This window comes from Diadema antillarum, unplaced genomic scaffold (genome assembly GCF_040938485.1).
Source record: "Diadema antillarum isolate AM-2024a unplaced genomic scaffold, OU_Dant_1.0 scf00000144, whole genome shotgun sequence".
NCBI lineage: Eukaryota > Metazoa > Echinodermata > Echinoidea > Diadematoida > Diadematidae > Diadema > Diadema antillarum.
In genome coordinates, this window is record NW_027271033.1 from 560,717 (window position 1) to 587,799 (window position 27,083).

At 41.6% G+C, this 27,083-nt stretch overlaps 2 pseudogenes; one reads left to right on the top strand and one right to left on the bottom strand.

The window, feature by feature from the left end:
• Nucleotides 1-2,190: 2,190 nt before the first annotated feature.
• LOC139721494 (uncharacterized) overlaps nucleotides 2,191-27,083 on the bottom strand; it is a 188,909-nt pseudogene continuing 164,016 nt past the window's right edge.
• On the top strand, nucleotides 12,294-18,653 carry LOC139721488 (uncharacterized; annotated as a pseudogene).

Here is a 27,083-nt window from a genome sequence, read left to right on the forward strand (position 1 = left end):
CGTGTTGTACACAGGTAATCAACTGAAATAATGTTGTAAAGGAATGATATGCTACTATAATTTAATAAATAAGAAATAACCATTCCAGTATGTATCTTAGTGTGCACAGTAAGACAGATCAAATCAAATAGGAAAACATCTGAGCACTAAGCCTGAGGTCTGAATTTGCACTCAACTTCTTCCAATGGCTAACGGATGTTTAATTTTTGAATTTCACTGACCTCCAAATTTCACAAAGAAAACCTTCTTAGCATGATGGTTAATATGACATTTGACTGATATTGGAGATGTTTGCGAATCGGATCTACTACCTTTAATATTATTAAATCTAAAATGATTATTTGAAAGTTCGGAAATGCTGGAAATATCCTACCACAAGGAGGCAAAATATAAATGGTTCACATTTACAATTCATTTTGTTTTAAAAATTTTCTTATTTATTGTCGTTTTTGACAAACTCGCATACCAACGGCTGATATACTGTATAGTAAAGTGAATGTTTCATCTTCCAAACAGCATCCAATGGGATGGAAAACTCCAACTGAAAGGTGGACACCGTGACCATACTCGCTAAAGAAAACGCGTAATATGGGTCGTTTTTTCTCACGGATTAGATGGAAAGTGTGATGTACGAGCGTATATAATCAAAGGGTATCAAAAAGGCCGAAATTTGGGGAAATGGTATATTGTTCAATCATGATGAAGTACTTCTTTAGGGTGCAGGAAACATTTAAGGAATACTTGTTTTTAAGGCCCGAAAAAATCATATGATCATTACTCGTTTAGGGGCCATTTTGAAAGTCCATGTATGAGCATGGTGTCCACCTTTTAATTGTCGCTACCCCTCCCGGGACAGTATCAAAGGACCGTTTTGTTAATTAACGCAATCCCCCCTTCCTTTAAAAATCCTGGCTTCAGGCCTGCTAACGCAGGTATACAATAGAAAAAATTAAAGTTAAAACAACACCAGGAAAATCACTATTCTCAATTTTGCGGCGCGCTACGCGCGCAGAGTCTCGAACATAATTAAACTTTGCAACTTCCTGGCAAAATAAGTTTTTACTATTTCCTAGATGAAATGCCGTAACGCGATTGCATGCAACAGACAAAAATACAAATTTCCTCGAGACTTTAAAACGTCATTAAAACAGTCAAAATTCACAATTTGCGGCGCGCTTCGCGCGCAAATTCTTATACAACTCTTGTAGTTCGGTCGTCCAAAGAATATATATATATATATATATATATATATATATATAATTGTGTGTGTGTGTGTGTGTGTGTGTGTGTGTGTGTGTGTGATCATTGGTATTGGTACCGAAGGTCCGTTTTTTTAGTGACCGCACCCCCCCTTGAAAAATCCTGGCTACGGGCCTGAAAGTGGGACATGCTTTCTGCTAGTACCATTTTACCATCAACACAGCTGTACAGCAGTCACTTGGTGAAAAAAACAAACATGTTTTAAGAAACTGCAGCTTTCTGAGGCTCACTAACATTTTAAATACAGTCAAACCTGTCTATAAGTGGACACCCAAGGGAGACGAAAAGAGTGGTTGTTGCAGGTGGCTGCTATAGACGGGTTATTTGACTTTTGTGTGTATTGGCTACATGTACAGGTATCATTATTGTATATATCTTTAAGTACTTACAATAAGTACATGTGCGTATGTGGATACATGCGCAAACTTGTCTTTCACGCATTGAACAATGCTGATGTTCATCAAGTTGTTGCACAGTAGCATGTGTACAGTTGTGAAGAAAGTTTTTACCCTAGTGCATTATAATGACTGAATGAGTGATGAACGCAGCAGTGGCGATCACTGCACGTTGCCCATGAATAACTGTCACAGCTTCAAAGCAGAAAAACATGCTGCTCGGCTACGGCTCCATGTGGGTCTGTGGCCACTATAGACAGATTAAAATCTACCGCAGAAAACAAAATTTGTGGCCGCTGGCCACGTTAGACAGATGGCCGCTATATACAGGGTCTTGAACAGGGCTTTTCTCTTGGGGGAATTTTTCAGTGGCCCATACGACAGGTGGCCGCTAAGGTAGGTGTGACTGTAGTTCCAGATACTTTGCAGTCCTTTTACTCATGAAACTGAGACTGAAGAAAACACTTATTCTGACAGCAAACAAAGTTCCATGTTCTGCTACAGCCATTTGGTGGTGGAAGGTTAAGCAGGTTCTGCCTGTTGGTGGTCCTCGTCCACAATGTTATGAATCTGTTGATGGTTTGAGCCACAAGCTGAGATCCTCACTCTTGCCAGAGGGTGGACGGCTGCAGGAGAAAGCATATAAATTTTATGCATTAGACCACATGACCTGTCAACAAACAATCATGATATCACAAACCGGTACTTCCAGAATTAAGCTTCAACTACTAGTAACTTACTTCAAGAATAAACAGTCTGAAAGCTGTGATACACCTACATTCATATATGTGCATATCTGTGACTTACATAAAATGAGCAAGTGTATGTTTCACATCAGTACGTGTAGTCTCTGCATAATCAGGTATTGTGTAATCCGGTACTGTACTTGCTTAATTGACATACAAACTAAACAAACAGTTTAGATGCATGTTACGTTTACCTGACAATGAATTTGAGTAGGCACAGAATATGCCCCGCTGCATCACACAATTTACAATCAAACACAAGCCAAAAGAAACTGGATCTATATATCTGCACCACCACACAAAGGGCACACATTAACATCTGCATATGTTGTGATTAACAATTATAATGTCATATCAAAGAGAACTCTTGCTGATTTTCAGACTTTTACTTTCAAACAACTATAAATTGGTTACAATGGGTAAAGAGTTTCAGAATTTACAGTGACTGGGATAAGGAACGAGAATGTTATCAAAATCTATAACAAATCATAGTGAACAAGGATGCTGACATAAGAATGCATGAGTAGGAATCTCACATATTCAGAAATGCAGCAATGCAATTCCATTACAAATACCACTTGCATAACAAGGTCACCTGTGTAGAATTTATGCCCACTGTGGGCCCTGAGCCTGTGATCTGGCGTGAGTGGAAAGTGACCCTGAGCTCTCGCCAGCTCACACCAGATTGCCACGAGTTCAAGAGATCTCATTTTGGACATGACCTCTTCAATGCCCACTGGGCAATATCTTTGTGATCTCACAGCGACCTCCTTGGGAAATGCCTTTAGTCCCATTTCTGCGCATGCATAGACGGTCAAGGAATATGCAAATTGCGTATCTTTTGCACGCCAAACTTGGTGCATTTCCAAGGAGGGAGCGCAGTACTTTGCCTGTAAGGCTTCATCCAGGACTTGGTCAGGCATGCTCTATTTTATTTGTTTATTTGTTTGTTTACCATAAATGTGACCCGCTACAACAAAAGGATCCTAAAGTCGCTGACGGGTGAGCCGAGAAAATCGAGTTTGAAGTCAGATCACCAAACTCTGTCAAAACATTTGGATTTCTGCTTTTGACATAAATTTTTAGTCTAATGTATCTTCTATCATCTGCCGAAATTTCGAAGCTAAATGATCAAAGGAAAGGCCTGAAAATAGCATTTTTCTGGGCCATGATTGGCTCGCCTGTCAGCGACTTTGGGATCCTTTTGTTGTAGCGGGTCACATATCATCACCTTTTACAAGTATAGTTTTTTGTTCTTTTTTAAGGATTTCTGCACTGCAGGTCAACCAATAATTAGCGGTCCTTCCACAGGTCCAGCGTAGAGGCCCCTTTGGCCCAATACTTTTCTTTTCTAGGCCTATTGTGGCATCTGACTGCCTCCACATTGTACATTGTTGAGCAAGTCTTTAATTCGTCCCTGTATCACTGCACAAGTAACTCTTCTTGCTCAGGATCTAGCCTTGATGGCCGGCTTTTCTGGAACAGACACCGTTATCTTACATTGTTGTTTCAAAATATGTGGCTTTTAAAGGGGAATTACAGTGCAGCTGAAAGCTAGTCTGGAAGGAAGGAATAATTTTCCAGTAAAAACAGTGAAAATTTGATTGAAATTGGATAAAAATAAAGAAGTTATGATATTTAGAAGTTTCGTTAATTCTTCTGGAAAAAAAAAAGTTTGAGAACAGTCAATATGAAAATGCAAATACCGGTAGTAAAATTAATTATTTTCTTTTTCACAACTTCCCACATAGGTTGTACATAGATTTTCACATTTCCAGTTTATCATTAAGTGCTGTTTCGCCTGGGTCTCAAATCCTGATAACAATGTCCAACTGATAATTATTCAAGTTATTCAACCAGGAATATCGTCATATTTTACACTTTGATAAAAGAAACATTGAATGATTTTCATTACTTTTGTACACTAGCAATGAAAAACTGAGAGGTGAGGACACCAGTAACTCATTTGCATATAAACATCAATTGTACGAGATCTGTTCTACAGAAATTAGTGAAACATCACAATGTCATAATTTCCCTAATTGTTTTTTGGCCAAATTTTCATTGTCATACTAACTCAAAGATTTCAATTTTCTTATCACACCAGCTCGCGTACAATTTGTAACTGGACTTGAATTTGTCTTAAAAACTCAACTTTCCCATGAATTCTCTAAGTTTTCTACTCTTCTGGAAGGACAAACAGGCAGGCCTGAATGCTTGCAAGCTTGCCCAGCTTGCGAGACCTAAACTGAGCTGGGGTTGCTCATTGTGCTCATTGAGTTCGCGCAACCTAACCGCAGGTCACAAGATTTTTTTGAACATGTCCAAAACCTTGTGAGTTCAAGCGACCTCACCTTTATTGGCAGCGAGCTGCTGCAATCTGGTGCGAACTTTGGTCACCCACTGTGTGACCTCACCGCAGCTCACAGGAGACTGCTCCATCTTCCACCAGTTCACACCACGACATTTCAAAGGGTCTGGCTCACAGACTTACTGTCCCTGTTCCCCATGCAATTTACACGCAGTTCATGCCCAGGTGGGTTGTGAAGGATTTCCTTGGAAATTTCGTGGCCTGGCTGGCATGGGTGTCAAGTTTCCCTCAAATCATGTACATTGAGCACCCAATGTCTTTTTGCCTTACGTGTGTAGTCATTATCTTTTTCCATTAGACCTTTGATCGTTTACAATACATGTAACACAAGAGTAAAAAAATTGAAACAAATAAACTAATCTGGAACGGTTGGCATCTTTGCATCAGGTCTATCAATGAGTCCCCAAAAGGTGATAGAAATCTTCGGTTTTCAAGTTTTTTTACCTCACTAAAGTTGAACTGTTGCCTTCACTCCTGTACTGCCTTACAAAACAGTTAATGGTACAGAATCTCTTATGGTACCACACACATAGGCAATGTAAGTTACTTGCTGCACATCATTGTTGTCTCAGAATCTATTGTGACTACTTGCCTAATAGAAGTACAAAGCTTGCCACCACCACACTACGGCTTTATATAACTACCGGTACCTATCCTCCAGAATGTGTGCTGTACCTATGTATAGGCCATATATGCTATTGATTGATAATGGTTTATTGGAACAAACATGCAAAGTAGTAGCCCGAAGGCTAAATTATAATGCATCACATGAAAAACATATAAATTACATCAAACAACAGACATTATACAATTGTATAAACATTTTAACAATAACAAATACACCACATTTCCCTATGATTGATTCAATGCAATATAAAAATTCAATAAATATATTATGCATATCATCTGTTTAAAAAAAGAAAAAAAACCTCATTAACCATTAACACTTTAATACTCAAATAACTGTGTTTACATTCATTTTTAACTGAACTTAACGTCAATTCCCCAAATCCAAAAATTACTCCTATCAATCATTACAAAAAACACAAAACAAAGAATACTTTACAATACAAATACACAAACTGATAAATTATTTCTTATTGCACAAGCACTGTATGATAGAAATTCATAAGGGTGAGTAAACTACTCATAAGATACCTGTACATTTAATGACAAAATGCGATCTCTATCTTGCATTATAGAGGGTGATCACTGGTGGGTAACAGAAGTGGAAAATCAGCAGGACTAATAATGCACTAGTATGTTGTGTGGGCGTAATGGTGTGTATGAAAAAAAAAACATAACAGAAAAAGCAAGTGAAAATGCCAAAAAGGGAAAGAGGGGGAGGGAGTGCAAGTGAGGTATTGAAAGAGAGAGTGTGAATACCAAACTCTGACCTCCTGTGCTTTTGTTATGATGTAATGTTTACAGCATACCCAATCTATAAATCTACATATCATATCACAAAACCTCATCTCACAATTACTATATTTCACCTATTTCCCCCATATAAACACCTGTTTCATAATCCCTACGATCTCCTCCACAATACAACTCCATGTACAATCCAATCCCATAACAGCGAAACACATTGTATCTCAACATAGTACCACTATCTAATTCACATAAAACATCAAACAGTAAAGGCAAAAATTCATAAAATGAGCATTAACGTGAACATATACTGGCAATAACATATAACATAATTGATAAGAACTAAAAAAAAATGGCATTAGCAAACAACATTAGCATTGAGTTAGCTTTGATGGTTCAATACTGGAGGAGGTTGACAACTTCAAATATCTTGGGGTGAGAATGCAGCAAAATGGTGATAACAACAGGGAAATTAAAAGCCGACTAGCTATGGGTTTGAAGGCATAGAATGCCATGAAGAAACTGTGGCAAGGACAAGACAAGGAGACAAAACTTAGAGTTCTCAGAGCCTGCATTTTCCCAATTGCAACCTACGCATCCGAAGCTTGGGTTCTACGGAAGGCAGATGAGAAAAGAATCTGTGCATTTGAAAATAAATATTATCACAGAATTTTGAGAATCCCGTGGGTGGAACGACGAACAAATGAAGACATCAGAAAGGTACTCAATGTATACCTAGTGACTGGCTACTGAAGTATGTAAAGAAACAGAAGCTGGAATATTTTGGGCATATTATGAGACACAGTGGGATGAAAAAGAGAGTCCTTGATGGCCCAATTCCCTGGAAAGCGTAGTAGAGGGAGACCCAGATATAGATGGGACAGAACGGTGAGGGAGACATTTGGTTCTATGGAGAAAGCGACTAGAATGGCTCAAAACAGACGTTTGTATCATGCTGCCGTGAGGGAAGCTAAGCTCTGACAAGAGTATGCTGCGACGACGACGACGACGAACAAACAACATAATAATTACATCATAAACAACAAATTAGTCAATTATACACCGTGCATATTCAACAATCTCGTGAGGTATGGGACACAGCTGTTTCGATAGCGGTCAGTTTTACACTTTGGTTCAAAACACAGTCGATTGTTTCTTAGACTTCTCGATAGATTTGCAGGCAAAAACCATTGATTTGACATATTTGATTTGAAAACCTTCCGGGCAAACTCTAGACACAAGTACTGACGTCTTTCCTCAAGTGACTGAAGTCCTGCGAGTTCTAATGTTTGGGGATAAGAGAGATAATTGTACGACAGAATTATTCGGAGTGAACGTTTTTGTACTTTCTCTATTTCATTTCGTTGAGGCTGAGTTAAAGCACTGTGCCAGACAGGGCAGGCATATTCAAGCAAAGGTCGAACAAAAATTGCATAAACAGTTAACAAATCTTTCCTGGCAACATTAAAGGTCTTTAGAGTTCACAACATAAACAAACGTTGATTGGCTCGGGAAACCATAGAGGCTACTTGAGAATCCCATTTTAAGTCATCCTGGACAACAACACCAAGAATTTGTATGTGTTTCACATTACTGAGTTTTTGGCCACACAAAGAAACATTTGGTTCGGGAACATGTACTTTTGAGAAAGAAATTTGGAGTACAAAACATTTCTTCGGATTCAATTTGACATAATTGTCATCACACCAATTTTCGAGGATTTGTAGAGAATCCAGCAAATCCCTACTAATTTCGGTCGGAGCCTTGTGGCTGTCGGCAACTGACATATCATCTACATATTTCCATCGCATAACAGGTTGGTCGCGGAGGGCGTCATCAACAAGTGATAAAAAAATCAACGGTCCTAATAGCGTTCCTTGTGGCACACCTGCTTTCATACGTTGCCAAGATGAGAGCGTCCCTTGGTAACGTACACAGCTCATGCGATTTGTCAAAAAGTTGCATATCCACGGGATGATAGACGGACGGGCGCCAAGGGAGACAAGTTTTTGAACACCAATAGTATGATTAACTCGATCAAAACCTGCAATACAATGTACCTGGATAAGCATGTACAGCTTGGAACCAAAACAAAATACTGCTGCAACTGCTGCAGAGATCTCTCTGAGGGGGGACAAAGACTCTCTCTGCCCCCAGCACTGAACAGGCAATCAATCTGCCCAATGCGAAGGTGGACACAGCGAACTGGACAGGTCAATTAGAGGCATGGTCGTCTAAACACATTCTATTCCACAAGGCCTTGGCAGTAGCTCCCTCATTGCGAACCAAAATGTGGTTTGCTGCTGATCCTCCACAGATCGCCAGCTCTCTCAAGTCGCAACCCCTGAGGGTGGTGCAATCCCGACATGATGAACTTCATGATAGTAGCTACCCTCCGCACACTTGTCTTGTAAGAGTGCATTAAAGGGTAGTGTCTGTGATGCTGGCACTCAGGAGAGTGTACCATGACTACACAGTACACCAGCCCAGCGTTGACCCCCATCAATTGCAAGGGGCCCTCAGGGCGGTATAAGCAAAGCAGTGAGGACACAGACTGATCTGTGCACTAGCACTCCCATCATGCAGGCCCCTACTGGCTGAATTCTAGGGCTAGAGCCAGGAGACCCACTATACTATATAGCCACAGACTCAAAATGTGACCCTGCACCTCAAAACAAACAAAAAGTCGCCAGACATGAATTTTTAGTTAAGACCATATTCTGAAAGAGCAGACTTTAAGCTTTAAAATGATGTATAACTCAAATCAAATGGACTCTCCTAACCTATCTAAATATTGGAAAGAAAGCACAAACTCAGGAAAAGTGTGAACTGAGAAAAGAAGCTCTTAAGTACAGTGTCTATTCAAGCGCTTAATCTTTACCAAACCATGCTGGCTGTGCGATGAATGGGACAAAAAACAGGAAGTAAACCACCAGAGTAACAACAATGAAGGGATTATCAGATTAAACCGAAATTGAACATGCCTCATTAACATATTCTGTCCATAAATAATGCTATCTTTCAAAGCAGTAGCACTATCCATTCAAAAGTTATTAGAGTTGAAAGTGAAGAGTGTGGACAAGGTTTTTCAGAAATGAAAAAGGGGTTCTAAAGACACACCTAATCACACTACTCTACCAAAAATGTTCGAGATAAACTGCTAAAAAACACACTTTCCTGCCCGTTTTATGATACCAAATTTTAGCATAATGTAAAAGAAGACCCGCTCTTTCAGAAAATATGAAAAAGTCAAGTTCGGCTAGGTTGACCCATTTCACTTATTTTCAGTCCTCACGCAAAATCAGTGTGTGCGACTTTATGTTCGTTTTGAGGTGCACGGTCACAAATGGTACACCAAACCCTGCCCCTCCCCTCCAGATTATGGTTGTGCCTATACACGACATCTGGGGCCTGTTTCATAAAACTTGTCATCAGTGACAAGTTACTGAAATCCTTGCATCTGATTGGCTGGGAGCAAATTTATCATAGACATGTGTCAGTTGTCACTGGTACAAGTTTTATGAAACGGGTCCCAGGTCGGACATCACTGGGGGAACCAACACCCAGGGACTTTGCCATGTGAGGGAGGAAGTAGAGGCCTTGCTCCTCCACTATCTGCTGGGAGAATTCTATGTGGTCAGGATGGAGGAAACTCTCCAACATTTGATCGAATGTGGAAGCAGCTCTGGGCATCCCACTCAAGGCTAACTTCACATGTGAATATGACAACCTTTGAGTCAAGACACAGTTCCGCAGTGGTCCACTGGGCCTGAGAAGAGGCTTTTTGTTTTAGGTCACAGACTATGAGTGCTACTTTGTCCCCACACAGCTACATGTATCCCCCGAAACTGCTAGTGAACAAGATTACATAAGTGGCAAGCCCCTCCAACAATAGCAATCTCGGCCTTGAGATGCAAAACAATGTATGTATCTACATCCAACCTAATTTCCAGTAAATCGAGTTTGAAGTTTCGCAAACCTACAGCTCTTTTTCTGTTTCCGTTCAACACTTCATATCTTAAGTACCTAGAAGGACGAACACTATCAGTAATACAATGCATTCAAATTGATCACACTAGACCCTTATTTTTTTTAAAGAATAATTTGCATTTAATCAAAACATACTGTTTCGCGGAGCGAAGTGGTTTTGATTCTGATTAGGAAAATTTGTATTCGAGTTTGCTTCATTTGTAATTTGAGGATACCATAGACGACATGCGCAATGAGTGAAAGTTGTCATTTGTCACGTTTCGCGCAGTTTCTAATTGTGCCATTCAGTTAGTTAGCAGCTGACTGTACCAACGTGAAGACTGGTCGCGTCATGGGATGCGAATGCTGACTCGCCCGTTTCTGCAGAAGACTCATGCAAGTCAAGTTTAGTCCCGCTACAGGAGGATAAGTTGTTTAATACCAGAAAATGTGAAATGAACACTGAAACTGAAAAGAAAGCAAATAAGAGTATGCTTGAGCGAACTTATGAACTCATTTCAACTCAGTTACAGTGTTGAATTTGTTGCATGCGTACTGGTGAGTTGCAACGTGGTTCGTACGTGGTTACACAGGTATTGTACATGAACAGTAGTGCACGTTCATGTAATGCACGTTCATGTAATGCATGTTCATGTCAAGGCACGTAATGCCAGAAATTTATGAGCTGCGTCTATGTCATTTAATCAACCTGATGTGGTGGTTGTGTGAAGATACAGTTGTGACAGAAATTAACATTAAGACAGATTTAGTGTGTTATATAAATGTCGATAATGGTTCAAAGAGACAAAGTTGTTGGTGAATAGAGTTGATAGTGGGAAAAGGTCACCACACGTTTCAATAGGTTCTTTGTGTATGATTTATCGACATGCATCAGACAGTATGGATGTGTTTGTATTGCAAGACAAATTGCAAGATAATTACAGAACTGTGTTTAATAACAGCAGTTCATATAGTGCTTGTAGCGCCTAAAGTGGAATCTAAAGTATAAGAATCTACTCAATGGTATGCTGTAAGGTTTAATTTGCATTTCTGGAGTAGATCCATGCTATGGAGGTAACAATGTTGAGTGTACAATATACAATATACAGTAGTGCTTAGCGAATACAGAAATGCAGGTTGTAGATTTGTTGTAAGGTGTCACATTGAGTATATTCAGCATCATTTACCTAGCTCAAAGTGAGATTATGAGTGTCTACAGTACAATCAGAGTGTAGATGCAAGTGATGTTTAACAGAAGAATAAGTACAGGTGGTTTGACTTATAAAATACATAATGTAAGTTATGTTTTCATATCCATATGATTTGTGACTGTACATGTATGAAGCAAAGTCACTGAGAGTTAAAGGGTGATAACACATGTTGTATTTGTACAAAATTACATGTTTGTGCAGAAGTACACCTGTACAAATTAGACAGGATATGCACAATACAGCTAAGTACAGTTCAAGAGTGCCAAATAAAAGTGCTCAGATTGATCTGCATGTGTACACAGTAAATGAGCACAATGAGTCAGTGTATACATATTATAAAAAGCTGTTCTTTCAGTAACACAGAAAGAATCTGTATTTTTGGCATACAAGTGTAGTAGCAAACTCCTACATACATCTAGCATACATCTAGCATACAAGTGTCGTAGTAAACTCTAAGCACTCAATGTGCATGTTTAATTGACACTCCCGGTGTATTGGAAACATGATGATTTATTGGTCACTTTCAATATGTGACAGAGATATAAATCCAGGTGTTGTGTATAATACAATATACTATGAAGGTAACAAGAGACAGTGACAACAAGAGAAGTCTTTGAGTCTATATGCATGTCAGGCAATGCAAAGATTTAATCATATACAAGTGTATAGTTTACAAGACATACATGAATATTACATGTGATTCAGAAGTCCAAGTTCAGTGTACTAGGCATGCATGAATATTACATGTGATTCACATGTCCAAGTTATTGCATGTGTATTAGCAACAAGGCGCTAATATTTGTTTATTAAAGGATTTTGATCTATTCACAGATCAAATAAACAAGCTTCATGGCTTACTATCTCAATCCACGGCTGGGCTAAACTCGGGTTCCATTCTTTGACTGTTCATCAAATTTGATTCCTTGCTGATGTGGAATAAGAGACAGAGGGAACACTGCATGCAGTCATGAGCGCAGAACAGAAAGAGAAGGACCTCAAGATCAAGAGGAGGACTGCCAAGGCAAAGCTGACCCGATTAATGAATGCCTTGCAGAAATTGCTGGACAGCAACAGGAATCTTGACGAGCTCACCGAGTCCTTACAGAGTCTGGAGTTAGCGTATAAGGTCTTAGAGGAGAAACATGAAGCCTATTTTGAGATCATCAAGGATGACGAGCAATGTCTTAGAGAGGGCACTTGGTTGGAAGAGTGTCAGTCAGACTTCATGGATATGCAGATAAAGGTCAAGGATTGCATCAAGGCAAAAGCAAGTGAGGCATCTGAGAGAGCTGAGACACTACAGGCTGTAAATGATAGCAGTAATGTCGCCTCACCTGAAAGGCCAGATGAATCTGACAGTCCACAAGTAGAGTCTGCATTCAGAGTACAGGTAGAGCAGCCCAAACTGCCACGCTTCGGCGGAGACGTGAGAGTGTACTCTACGTTCAAATCTGACTTCTACCATCTGATTGACCGATATAGTAAATGGGATGCAATGGCCATCCTACGTACAGCATTACACGGAAAGCCTTTGGAACTAATCAGAGGGATAGGAAATGACTATGATGAAGCATGGGCATTGCTGGACTCCATATACGGCGATCCAAGGCTTGTGGCAGATGTAATCGTGGATGAAATGGAGCGGTTCCCCTCACTCAAAGAGGGAGATGATGCAAGATTCTGCGATCTTGTGCACATTGTACTGCGAAGTTACAACACACTGAAGGAAGTGGGGAGAACGGGAGATATGGATAACAGCAACATGCTGGCATTGGTGGAAAGAAAGATGACCAGCAATGATCGCAAGGTTTGGTTCCGCTACCTGCAGAGGGATAAACAGGAGGCTACCTTTGAGGCACTGCAAACCTGGATGAGTGGTGAAATGAAGATGAGATTAAGAGCATCAGCCCCTCTTCGAGATGCACAGTCTTCCACTCAACAGAAAGACAAACGATCCAGTACTTCAGTTAGTCACATCGCTGAAGAGGATAAGTCAGGTAAACAGGCAGATCACAAGTGCTGGATTTGTAAATCATCTGACCACTGGGTTGACCAGTGTAACAAGCTTCTGTCAAAGAGTCAGCCTGAAAGGTTCCAAATGATGAAAGACAATCATACATGCTACAGTTGCTTGAAGAGAGCAGGCAGGGATCACAACATGAAAACTTGCAAGCGACGAAAGAGGTGCACAGAGAAATTGAACGGAGAACAGTGCACATCCTTTCATCATCCTCTGCTGCACAAAGAAACAACCCGTGAGATAGTGGCAAGTGTTTCAGGTAAAACAGCCCTTCTACCTGTTGTGACAGTTACTATGATGAGTTCCAAGGACCAGAGCTACTCAGCCAACTGTCTACGGGATTCTAGTGCACAAATTAGCCTTGTCAGACGATCAGTTGCAGAAAACCTAGGGTTGCAGGGAAAGCCAAATTATCCATCAACATCACGAAAGTTGGCTGTATCACTGAAGAGGTCCAGACAAAGATCTATCGAATAAGACTGCGATCTCTCGATGACAACAGAGTGTACAGAGTGTCGGCTATCGGACTGGATTCCATCAATGATGATATAGTACAAGTCCAGACAGATGACTTGTGCAAGATGTTCAATCTGGGACAGAACTGTCTACATCATAGCAGTGGATCGTTTGATGTCCTGGTTGGAATTGGCAAAGCTGCACACAGGAGAAACCAGGCAGAAAGGAAATTTGGTAGCCAGACATACCCCCCTGGGATGGGTGGTATTTGGAGCTGACCCGGATCATCAGGCTGCCAAAAGCACAGTTTTGAATGTGATGCTTACCGATGCTGTGGACCTGAAAGATTTTTGGAAAACAGAGTCGATGGGACTTTGTCATGGTCCCAGCCAGTACCAACAAGACGGACTGAGTAGACAGGAAATGGATGAGAGTAAGCTAATCAGTGATTCCTGTCAGAAGGTCGGCAAGCAGTGGCTCGTTCCCTATCCATGGCAAAAGGAGCCGGATCTTCTACCGGATAACAAGGCTCAGGCTGAGAGAATGCTATATGCTACTGAGAGGAAACTGGCAAAAAATCCCAAGCATGCAGACGCATATGACAGACAGATCCAGGAGATGGTCGAAATTAAATTTGCCAGAAAGCTGTGAAAGGAGGAAGTGCGATTGTATGAAGGCCCAGTGCACTGCATTGCACATCATGCGGTCGTTCGACCGGAAAAGCAAAGTACCCCCATCCGAATTGTATTCAACTCATCTGCCTCCCACCAGGGACACTCGCTTAACGACTATTGGATGAAGGGTCCCAATCTGCTGAATAGACTGTTTGGTGTACTGATGAGATTCAGGGAACACAAGGCGGCACTCTGCGCAGATATATCCAAGATGTACCACAGAGTGATGATACCTGAAAGGGACCAGCATGTTCATCACTTTCTGTGGAGGAATCTGAACCAGGATAAGCAGCCAGATGTCTATATCATGAGAGTTGTCACTTTCGGTGATAAGCCAGCCCCAGCTATGGCACAGACGGCATTGCGGAAGACAGCTGAGGAAGGGGCTAAGATGTACCCGAAAGCAGCATCAACCATCATGCACGATACTGTATACGCCAATATTTTCGCGTACAGATATTTTCGCGAATCACGGTATCAGTGGCATTTTCGCGTGTTGTTAAATTCGCGATTGATACAAGTAACGTTAGTAGGGTCTCTTGCCAAGCCCGAGAAACACGTTCAAACACTTGCCAACGTACTCGTAACATTGTTCCATTTGCATTGTGACTTCCCAAACATGACAATAGCAAAGACACAGTAGAAGATTTATATAATGAAACAATTACGGGAACTTGCAGTGAGACACTCACGCACGGCATTCACAAGTACCTACCAAATGTTGCAACAAAATGTAGATGACAAATTTTCAGAGCTGCGCTAGCGCTAGCGAAAGTTTTACATGCATCCCTTGGCCTCACCCAACCATGTCGAGCCGGTGTTCGTTCGCGTAGGCAAACGTAGCACGTAACTGGGACCAGCAGCCCCATACGCATAGCGTATAATGGGGCCGCGGACTGTAGCATTCAGGATCATGACGGGGAATGTAGCGGACAAATATCAACTTGAAATCAAAAAATTTTTCACTTTGAAGACTTACTTGTAAAGATGAAGTCTTGAAAACAGGGTTCGTGCAACGGTTGGTCCTGCCAATAGTCCCTTTCTGTTCGAATTGATGACTTACAGTGTAGTGTGACTCGGTCCAGAGGAACCTGGGAGAGCTACACTAAATTGACGGCCAGCGCATACTCACACAGAAATCTGTAAATTTGTGCGCATCACATGCTCTGGCCGTCAATTCAGCGTGGCTCTCAAGCTCTCTCAGGTTCCTCTCGACCGAGTCACATTAAGTCATCAATTCGAACAGAAAGGAACTATTGGCAGAACCAAACGTTGCACGAACCCTGTTGTCAATACTTTAACTTTACTGGTAAGTCTTCAAATTGAAGAAATTTTTTGATATCAAGTTGATCTTTGTCCGCAATTCTACCCTGTCGTGATCCTATATGCTACAGTCCGCAGTCCCATAGCATACGTACTGGTAGGAGTGTGCGTACGTACTGGCCGGTGTAACAGCTGCGTTGGTCTGGCCAGTGTTGGATGCATTTTGTCATCGATTTGTACATAAGGTATGACAGGGTAATATTTTCAAGTGTTTTTAATTTCGCGATCAGCCCGAAACTTGCAAAATTCGCGAAAATAAAACCCTCGCGAAAATAACCACGTATACAGTACTTACATGGATGACATCTGTTCATCGGTGACGACAGTGACAGAGGCAGAGGAGCTGAGCAGAAGCATCGATAAAGTACTGGCTGATGGAGGGTTCAAAGTACAGTGTAAAGGGATGGAGGTCAAACAAGGAGCTCTCCAGAGAGCATGATGAGAATGACAAAAGGCCCCAAATTGCTGAAGACGATAAATGATGAGAAAGTCTTGGGTGTGGTATGGGAAAATGACTCAGACACATTCTCATACAAAGTCAAACTGAATGAGGATGAAATTCAAGCAATCACGATGACAAAGAGGAGCATCCTTAGCCAAGTTGCACGTATCTTCGATCCCATTGGATTTGCAACCCCCATAGTGATACGAGCGAAGATCGGAATGCAGAGGCTGTGGGAGAAAGGCTTGAACTGGGATGATGAACTACCCGAGGAGAGTCAGACGGAATGGAGAAACTTGTTCCGAGAAATGGAAAAGCTGACAAATGTCAGATTTGAGAGATGTCTGACACCAGCTCACGCCAGAGGCAAGCCAACTCTTTGCATTTTTTGTGATGCATATATCGAGGCATTCGGAGCATGTGCGTATCTCAGATGGGAGATAGACGAGGCGAAGTACGAAGTGTGGTTCGTGACAGCAAAGTCCAGGGTGGCACCGCTGAAACAGTTGACTATCCCAAGGCTTGAACTACAAGCAGCGGTACTTGCAAGCAGGTTGTACACAGCAATCAGAACTGAGATGTCAATGGACCTGGCAGATGTTATCTTCATGACTGGCAGCATGATAACATTATCTTGGATAAAGAGTAAGGCCAGGAGTTACAAGATGTTTGTCGCTGTCCGAGTTGGTGAAATCCAGACTGCTACTGACCTGAGTAAGTGGCGTCATATTCCTGGAGAAGTGATCGAATGTAGCAGATGACCTGTCGAGAGGGCTAGATGCAGATCAGCTGACCGCCAGATGGCAGCATGGACCTGACTTCCTACATGAGCCTATGTCAGAATGGCCTGAAGAAGGCAAGGCAGAGGAAAAGATGCCTGAAATGGAGAAGGAAAGGAGGAAAGAACAGTCAGTTCTAAACATCACCCAACTACCAAATGAGGACGTTACAGACTGTGCCAAATTCTCCAGCAGTAGAAAATTGATCCGGGTGACGTCATATGTGCTGAGGTTCCTGAGAAAGCTGAAGGCAAAGTGCAAAAAAGAAACTGACGAAAGTGAGAAAGACACAGATTGCACTTTGACACCTGACGACCTGCAGAAAGGAGAGAATTTCCTGATCCAGAAAGCCCAGCAGTCATTAAAGGCCAAAGTCGACAAGGGAGAATTAAAGACCCTCAGCCCATACACCGACGAAACTGGCATAATCAGGGCAGGGGGCAGAGTAGACAAGGCTGAAATGTCATTTGAAATGAGGCATCCAGTGCTACTTCCATACAAGCATTGGATATCTACCCTGATTACACAGCATTTCCATGAGAGTGGTCACAATGGAGTGGCTGTAACGACTTCTAAGGCTCGACGCAGATACTGGATACTGAAAGGGCATAATTTGGCAAAAACAGTAAAGTTCAGATGTACAGTTTGCCGAGCCTTCGACCCCAAGACTGAGACCCAGGAAATGGCAGACCTGCCTACTGAGAGGCTATCTCCACATACGCTGCCATTTCACTACACGGTATGTGACTATTTCGGTCTTTTCTAAGTAAGGGTAGGACGTAACAAGACTGCAAAAAACTACGGCGTCCTGTTCACATGCTTAAACTCAAAGGCTGTCCACCTTGAGCTTGCTGCAGACTGTTCCACGATGGAATTCCTGCAAGTGCTTCGACAATTCTTCGCTATAAGGGGCCAGCCAGGGAAAATCCTAAGCGATAATGGAACTCAGTTCATTGGTGCACAGCGTGAACTACGAAACATGGTAAGAGGCTAATCTAAAGAGGAACTTAGAGAATTCGGTGCAGAGAAAGGCACGGAATGGACATTCACGACACCCGCTGCCCCCCATTAGAATGGCAGTGCAAAGTCACCGGTTAAAAGCTGCAAGTATGCTCTAAAGAGGGCAATAGAGGAGCAGATCTTGACACCGTTCGAGCTGTATACGTGCCTGCTGGAGGTCGCCAACCTTGTGAATCAGCAACCGATTGGCAGGATTCCGACCGATCCCGATGACGGCAACTACCTATGTCCCAATGAATTGCTGTTGGGGCATGCATCTAGCGACGTCGCTCAAGGGCCGTTCCGGGAAACGAGAAATCCGAGGTATCGTGTCGAATTCATTCAGCGGATCGTCAACACATTCTGGCATCCCTGGACAAGAGACGTTCTTCCGTTGTTAGCACCGCGACAGAAATGGCACGTCGATTGCCGCAACATACGTGTCGACGACGTCGCGATGATGGCTGACGCAAACACGGTTCGAGGGAAATGGACCATCGCCCGCGTTAGCCAAGTCTACCCGGGACCAGATAGTAAGGTGCGCAATGTGAAGGTGAAAACGCCAGCTGCCGAGTATCGTCGTCCAGTTACGAAAATCGCGGTGATCTACCCTGCTGAGGGATACGACGAGTGATTTGTTTGTGATAAATTCAGTGTTAAAGCGATCATGAGAGATTTCCTCATTGGGTGGGGAGGATGTTTCGCAAATCGAAGCGGTTTTGATTCTGATTAGGAAAATTTGCGTTCGAGTTTGCTTCATTTGTAATTTGAGGATACCATAGACGACATGCGCAATGAGTGAAAGTTGTCATTTGTCACGTTTCGCGCAGTTCCCAATTGTGCCATTCAGTTAGTTAGCAGCTGACTGTACCAACGTGAAGACTGCGTCATGGGATGCGAATGCTGACTCGCCCGTTTCTGCAGAAGATTCATGCAAGTCAAGTTTAGTCCTGCTACAGGAGTAAGTAGTTTAATACCAGAAAATGTGAAATGAACACTGAAACTGAAAAGAAAGCAAATTAGAGTATGCTTGAGCGAACTTATGAACTCATTTCAACTCAGTTACAGTGTTGAATTTGTTGCATGCGTACCGGTGAGTTGCAACGTGGTACGTACGTGGTTACACAGGTATTGTACATGAACAGTAGTCACCTTCATGTAATGCACGTTCATGTAATGCATGTTCATGTCAAGGCACGTAATGCCAGAAATTCATGAGCTGCGTGTATGTCATTTAATCAACCTGATGTGGTGGTTGTGTGAAGATACAGTTGTGACAGAAATTGACATTAAGACAGATTTAGTGTGTTATATAAATGTCGATAATGGTTCAAAGAGACAAAGACAAATTGCAAGATAATTACAGAACTGTGTTTAATGACAGCAGTTCGTATAGTGTTTGTAACGCCTAAAGTGGAATCTAAAGTGTAAGAATCTACTCAATGGTATGCTGTAAGGTTTAATTTGCATTTCTGGAGTAGAATCCATGGTATGGAGGTAACAATGTTGAGTGTACAGTATAGTGCTTAGCGAATACAGAAATGTAGGTGGTAGATTTGTTGTAAGGTGTTACATTGAGTATATTCAGCATCATTTACCTAGCTCAAAGTGAGATTATGAGTGTCTACATTACAATCAAAGTGTAGATGCAAGTGATGTTTAACAGAAGAATAAGTACAGGTGGTTTGACTTATACATAATGTAAGTTGTTTTCATATCGATATGATTTGTGACTGCAAGTGCATGCCGTCAAACCCCCGTTTGAGGCGAGACCCCATCGCAAAACGAAGCTGATGGGGTGCTATACCCCCCTAACGATTTGTCGTTTGAGAATAGGTAGTAGATGTATTTGCCCACTGCAAAATAGCTTTCTACTCAGGCGTGGCAAACCTGGCGGCCAAGCCAGGGTTTAATGACTGCAACAGCTGTCATATTACGTAAGAGCATGATAAGGATATCTGCCTGTGGCAGACCATTCAAAGTGCACTCAATTTTCTCTATTCTTTCTAAGTGTTTTAGATTTTATATTCTATTGAGAAATTCTATAGTCATCCGTTTTGAATTTCGAACAAAAAATTTGACCCATAAATAACGAAAATACAGGAATAAGAAGGAGAGCATTGTAGAAGCTTGTCGACACATCACACGCACCATGGAGCTACATAGCCCATGCCAAAACCAAAACAATCTCCTCCTCTCGCGGGTCCCCCTCCCCCTTGTGGCGGTGACTGATTAGGCCAGGGTCAAGAAACAGGTGTTTTATATCTTTGGTTTCTACGTCCTTGATTGCCAAGATATACACTGGCATTATCTACAGGGGTGTAGATTCTTCAAATGAGAGATTTGCCTCATGGTATGAAGCAAAGTCACTGAGAGTTAAAGGGTGATAACACATGTTGCATTTGTACAAAATTACATGTTTGTGCACAAGTACAAATTAGACAGGATATGCACAATACAGCTAAGTACAGTTCAAGAGTGCCAAATAAAGTGCTCAGATTAATCTGCATGTGTACACAGTAAATGAGCACAATGAGTCAGTGTATACATATTATAAAAAGCTGTTCTTTCAGTAACACAGAAAGAATCTGTATTTTTGGCATACAAGTGTAGTAGCAAACTCCTACATACATCTAGCATACAAGTGTCATAGAAAACTTGAAGCATTCAACGTGCATGTTCAATTGACACTCCCGGTGTATTGGAAACATGATGATTTATTGGTCACTTTCAATATGTGACAGAGATATAAATCCAGGTGTTGTGTATAATACAATATACTATGAAGGAAACAAGAGACAGTGACAACAAGAGAAGTCTTTGAGTCTATATGCATGTCAGGCAATGCAAAGATTTAATCATATACAAGTGTATATACTGTAAAACATGACAGATCTCAGCATGAAATTTTCGCGAATTGGAGCTGACAGCCTTTTTCGAGGCATGAAATTTTTGCGCATTGCAATTGGCATTCAATGCATGTAGTGGAGACAAAAGCTTTCGCGTGCATTTTAATTTCGCGAATTTTGGCGCTCGCGAATTTCACGAAATTAAAATGAAAGCGAAAATTCCTCGTTTTACAGTAGTTTACAAGGCATACATGAATATTACATGTGATTCAGAAGTCCAAGTTCAGTGTACTCGGCATGCATGAATATTATTACATGTGATTCACACGTCCAAGTTATTGCATGTGTATTAGCAACAAGGCGCTAATATTTGTTTATTAAAGGATTTTGATCTATTCACAGATCGAATAAACAAGCTTCACGGCTTACTATCTCAATCCACGGCTGGGCTAAACTCGGGTTCCATTCTTCGAGTATTCACATACATTGTTTTGCCGTCTCAACATAACCACAGTTGCATTTGATATGACAAAACAAAATACAACTGTATAAGTCTCAATAACTGGCGCACGTATAATGTATTGTAATGTCAAAATGCATGCACTTCTGCAGGCGCGCAAGGTGTGTAGTCCATCACTGCGTAAACATGGAGATGGCACAACAATGTATCGCATGTAGACATATTGTTTTGCCAAGTCCATGTCCGTCGTGTGTTGAGCAGGGGCAAGCGTATCGCCGCTTACATTGTTTTGCCAACAAAATTTGAACAATTTCCAATGGGAGGAATTGCATCAATATCTCTGTAATGGAATGGGTTCTGATTTCAATCAAGATTTGGTCAAGAGTTAGATTATACTGAAATAAGCTGAAATATATGTGACTAAGTCAATTTTAATGAATTTTCGACATACATTGTTTTGCCATATCTCAAGGCCAATTTGTGAAGGACAGGTGCTGGTCAGAGATGGTCGTACTGACCAGGATCACGATGCATCTACAATGTATTGACCTATGCAGGCACCTACAAGCCGATGAGATTTACGTGATATGTCAGGGTCATGGCCAAAGACCATAATCTACCTAACACTCCCCTAGCCATCATGGAACTGCTGTGGAAACAGTCTGTGAGAGCTGTTGTATGTTATATACCACTCACAGACACAACAGTCTTACGCTCCAGGTGCTTGAGTTTTAAAGGGAAGATAATCCCAAAGAGCAATGTGGATTGAGTGAAAGCAGCAACAATAGTAGAACACATCAGTGAAAGTTTGAAGAAAATCGGACAATCGATGCAAAAGTTATGAATTTTTAAAGTTTTGGTGTTGGAACCGCTGGATGAGGAGACTACTAGAGGTTATGACATATGAGTGGACAACAATACCAAGAAAATATAAAGAAAATTCTACAAAAATCCATTTTTCATGAAAATTACAAATTCCATCAACTTGATATTGACATATGTTAAGGGTAGCAATTATTCCCTCTGCTTTCTGAAAGCGGTTGGTCCATTGCTCTTTCATAATTCTAGAAAAGTGAATTTTTGTTGAATTTCCTTTATATTTTCTTTGTATTGTTGTCCACTCATACGTCATATCCTCTAGTAGTCTCCTCATCCAGCCGTTCCAACATCAAAACTTTAAAAATTCATAACTTTTGCATCGATTGTCCGATTTTCCTCAAACTTTCACTGATGTGTTCTACTAATGTTGCTGCTTTCACTCAATCCACATTGCTCTTTGGGTTTACCTTCCCTTTAAGAGTGCCACAAGAATGCAGTTTGTGACGGGGTGGGTCCCTTGCAGGGGTCCACACCCCTTCTCTGGGCAACTTGCCCGGTACACCAGTAAGCCTGCAAACTCTTATCCCAGCTCCATCGCAACTTAATGCTGAGGGCCGACAGTGCATGAAGACCATGTAGCACACCCCAGCTGTGACCAATGCCCCATTGAGAAGCAATACCAGCATTCCCAGGGAAGCTGATGATGCCCCAACCAGAGGTAGAGGCAAAGGGCCTGGCCGAAGGCGATGTTCGTGCCCCATAGCCAGGGTGGGCTATCACAGACTATGCTTTCATACTCAAAGTCAGAGCAGGCTACACAACAGAGTTATCACAACCACTGCCAGAAGGCATCATCTGCTTTATACCATCCCTCCCCCACCACTTGCCGACACTATAGGGTGACAGGCTATAGCCAAGGAGATTACCACCTTGTTAGCGAAGGGGCTGTAGAAGAAGTAGACCAACCGAGGCTCTGCATCTCTCCATCTTCCTTGTCACCAAGTGCTCACCAGGTATTTATGGACAGCTGTACCATCACGGCTCAAACTAACTCCGCACCTTTTCACCAGGGTACATTCTCATGGCTAATGCAAGAAGTATTGTCCAAACTTGACAACATAGCGATCTACATCAACAATATCTTTGTGTTCTCTAAGACCTGTTCAATCTTTAAAGTGACTAAGTGTCTCCAGGATTCTGACACACATAAAGCTGAGAACTTACCACAATGAAATTCTTAGTAAGATACAATGCATTGAGTGGGAGAGGAGGGTACATAGTCTTTCTTCACATTACTCATAAAATAAAGATCAAATTTTGAACAGGTTAGTTCTCATTCAATCTTTCTATTTTATTTCGTAAGTCTTAATACCGAGACTACCCATTGCTGTGTATGAGAATTTTGTGAGACTTTTACTGTATAAGCTGTTATTTTCGCGAGGGCTTAATTTTCGTGATTTTTCGGGAATCACAGTTGGACCATGAATTTAACAGCACGCGAAATTGTCACCATGCGCTGAGGTGATAAGGCACTTATGAAGGCTGCCGTGTCAATATGCGAAAACAACATCTGGCGAAAATGTCTGTGACCTCCTCATTCGCAAAAATATCTGTACACGAAAATAACAGTGCTTACAGTAGTATAAAGCCCTGTGGACCCTCAGTCCATATGTCAAAACCAGAAATGTCATGGGAAACAGTCTAGCTGTCCTTCTCTACAATTGTCAACCAGGGAAATACACACCTTCCACAACCACCCAAGTTCTCTATACAGCTCTGGATTAGTTATTGGTCCAGCAGAGCTCTGGCAAAATTCCCTGTGTCATGAAGTGGCCTTCTTTAAACATTTCTGAAAGTTTTCTCCAAAGCCCATCCTGCCTTTGTCAATATATTAGTAATAGGATGTTTAGGCTGTCTGCCGTTGAGACTGAGGCTGCCTTAGCGGGGTGAGGCTTGTAAATTTGACTGTTCACACCTGCATCTGCCAGGCATGTTTTAACCATGTTTCGTGAATGTCAACAAGAATTGCTATGTGCCTCTAAGACTTTGTGTTCTGTTCAGGCAGGGCAACGAGGGGGGGGGGGGGGGGGGGGGGGGTGTGTGGAGAGCCTTGGGCCCCCACTATTTTTCCACAATACATAGGGTATAGCCACTTTGGGCCCCCACTCTTTTTTTTTATCTCAGAAATGGCACCAGAAAAAAAAAAAGAATTGAATGTGGTTAAGCTTTTGCTGATTGCAAGTTGTATACAATAATTTCATTTTTATTTATTTATTTATTCTTTTTTTTTTTTGCCAGCCGATGAAACCTTGAAGTGGGAGAGTGGGTAAGGCCTTTTGTTTTTGTTTTTGCTTGTCAGTTGGAGAAACTTGTTTGTTCAGTTGGATGCAAAAAGATCAATGTCTGGGTTTCCAAATCTATGCACAACGCAATGGAAGTAGCCATTTCATTACAGTTTGCAGACTTCCCAGCTACTTCCCAAATTGTTAACCCGTTCCATACTGAATTTTGAAATGTCCATAGACTCAATGTGCAGGCCACCAGGTTTGCAATGCAACGAGTATGTATCGATCTGAGGCGATTGTTATGGATGCTATGAATAACTTCAGTTGGCCTCCAACAGGTCTGATCTAACTTTCTATGGGCTTTACCTCTTTTCTCACTAAGTAGCACAATTACTTCCTGCCCTGGCCCACCCTTTGAGCAAGGCAGCTGGCTCCATCTGGAGGCACTTGGGGTGTAGGTGTGTGGCAGTAGTGGTAATTTCCACCAAGCTCGATGTTAGCCTAAAATAGGCCTATTCAAGCTGCAAGAGGTCCGTGGTGGATCTCCACCAGCCACCCTCTCTGAACTGATGGTGAGCTGACTCCGCTGTGTGTTGGTATGGGTGGTAAGATGAATGTGTGTGCTTCACTGTCTTCATGACCCTGGCTGCAGCTTTGCCCTGATCTTGGAGATCTTTCACTTTTTTTCCTAGATCATCTCCAAATAGGTATTTGGTCACTGGATTTGAGGCCTTGCACAGGTGGGTGAGCTTGCAATTTAAGTCTGATTTGATTAGTTCTTTTTGGAGAGCATCCAACTCATAGTTTGCATTGCAGGAGTGCAAGAACGTCCTGTTGAGCCTCTGATATCTCTGGTTCAAGTGTGTGGAGAAATGCATTAACCCCTCGTGTAAAAGACTTTTGTACTTTTTGAAGCCTTGCATCATGTGTGTGTGTGTGTGTGTAGTAGCGGTGCGAATGTCCCAGATCGTCTGGTTTACACACGGTGAATCAATAACTGACAGTATGTAGCAGGGCAAGGGTATTTGTGTGCTGTGTCATCGAGCAATTTTTCCTCCAGGTTGTTGCTCATTAGGTAAGTCACAGAGCTTGCAAGCTCCTTGTCTATTGCTTGCCCAATGTCTGATGGTACAGCAAATCTAGCTGCAAAAGCGGGCACCTTGCCCAGTTCTTTGTCACTGCTCTGGAAACTACAGAGCTCCATTGGCAACCCTTGTGTGACTCGGCAAGCCCACTCAAAGCATGCAAAGATTCTCCCCGTGTTATCAATACATGTATGTCATATTTGTTTTGCATGTAGTTCATTGCCTGGTAGGGCATCAACTCTAGATATAAGATTTTTGAGCTTGTTTAGTCTGCTGCTGAAGTCAGTTTTGACCCTTTCCAAAATGTTTAGAGAACCTTTCATATCCACCTAGAATGTCCACAAAACCTTTCAAGAACATCTAACGTGTATTTTTCATTGGGCATTAAAAAAATATAGTTATGAGATTATACAGGCACAATCTGGGATAAACGTACCATACATTGTAATCCCTTAATCCTATATAATCCTATCCTATCCTAACGTATTTCTAATGTCCTACCACCTATACCTACAGTATACCACATCCTTTTCCCTAACCAGCAAAATGTTGTAATGCATGAAGACACAGTTACTGAAATTAAATCACACATAGCTTAATTAGGCCTACTAAAATATGAAAATACCTTTCTATAAGACAATTTGAAATTGTGAAATAACTGAATAATAACAAAAGCACAATTCTTAACAAAGAAAGCTTGAACCCAGCATAAACACTTAAGACTCCGATTTCTCAAATTTTTCAAATTTTAGATTTTCTAACTTGCATATTCATAAATATGCATGAATATTAATGATATATGTTAGGTACCGGTACCAAATATTTAATTCTGTAACATCTGATAACGTTTACAAATGTTTTTTAAAGGCTATATCATTTTGTAATGTCAACTGACATTTTAAAAACGTTTTGCGGTAAATGTTAAGTCTAAACTTTGATGCTTTATGTATGTTTCAGAAATGTCTGTTTTAGACGAAGACGTAGGGAACTTCTGAGAAATGTTCTGAGAACGTTATTTGTTTGCTGGGAACACTCCTGAATTTGCGGTGAAACCACAAAATTTCGGTACAAAACTTGCTGAAGCACACAAGCAAAACCCCTTCGCTCCTTTCTAGAACACGGAACACGGCTATGACTGAACTGAACACGTGCGCAGGATCTCACATATTCTCATACGCAGCAATGTGTTAGTCTATATCGAGGCTTACAAAATACAATGTAAAATGGTGATCGTAAGTTCGCTTTTCCAAAAACATTTCAAAGAAAGGTTAGAGTCTCAGTGGAGCGCTAGGTTATTCTTCATTTTTATCGAGAGGTGGCTGGAGACATGTAGTGATTTGAGTGTGTCACTATGCAGGGGTGGATCCAAAATTTCTGTAAAGGGAAGGCTCCTGTACAAAATTAAATTAAAGGGGGGGGGGGAGCTGCTTGCCCCCATTTTTTCTTTTTATTTCTTTTGCTTTTACAAAAAATAAAGAGGGGGCACGTGCCTGGTGTGCCCCCTTCTGGATCTGCCACTGCTATGTGTGTAGTTACACTGCAGGGTAGAGTGTGTGGTGGTGGTGT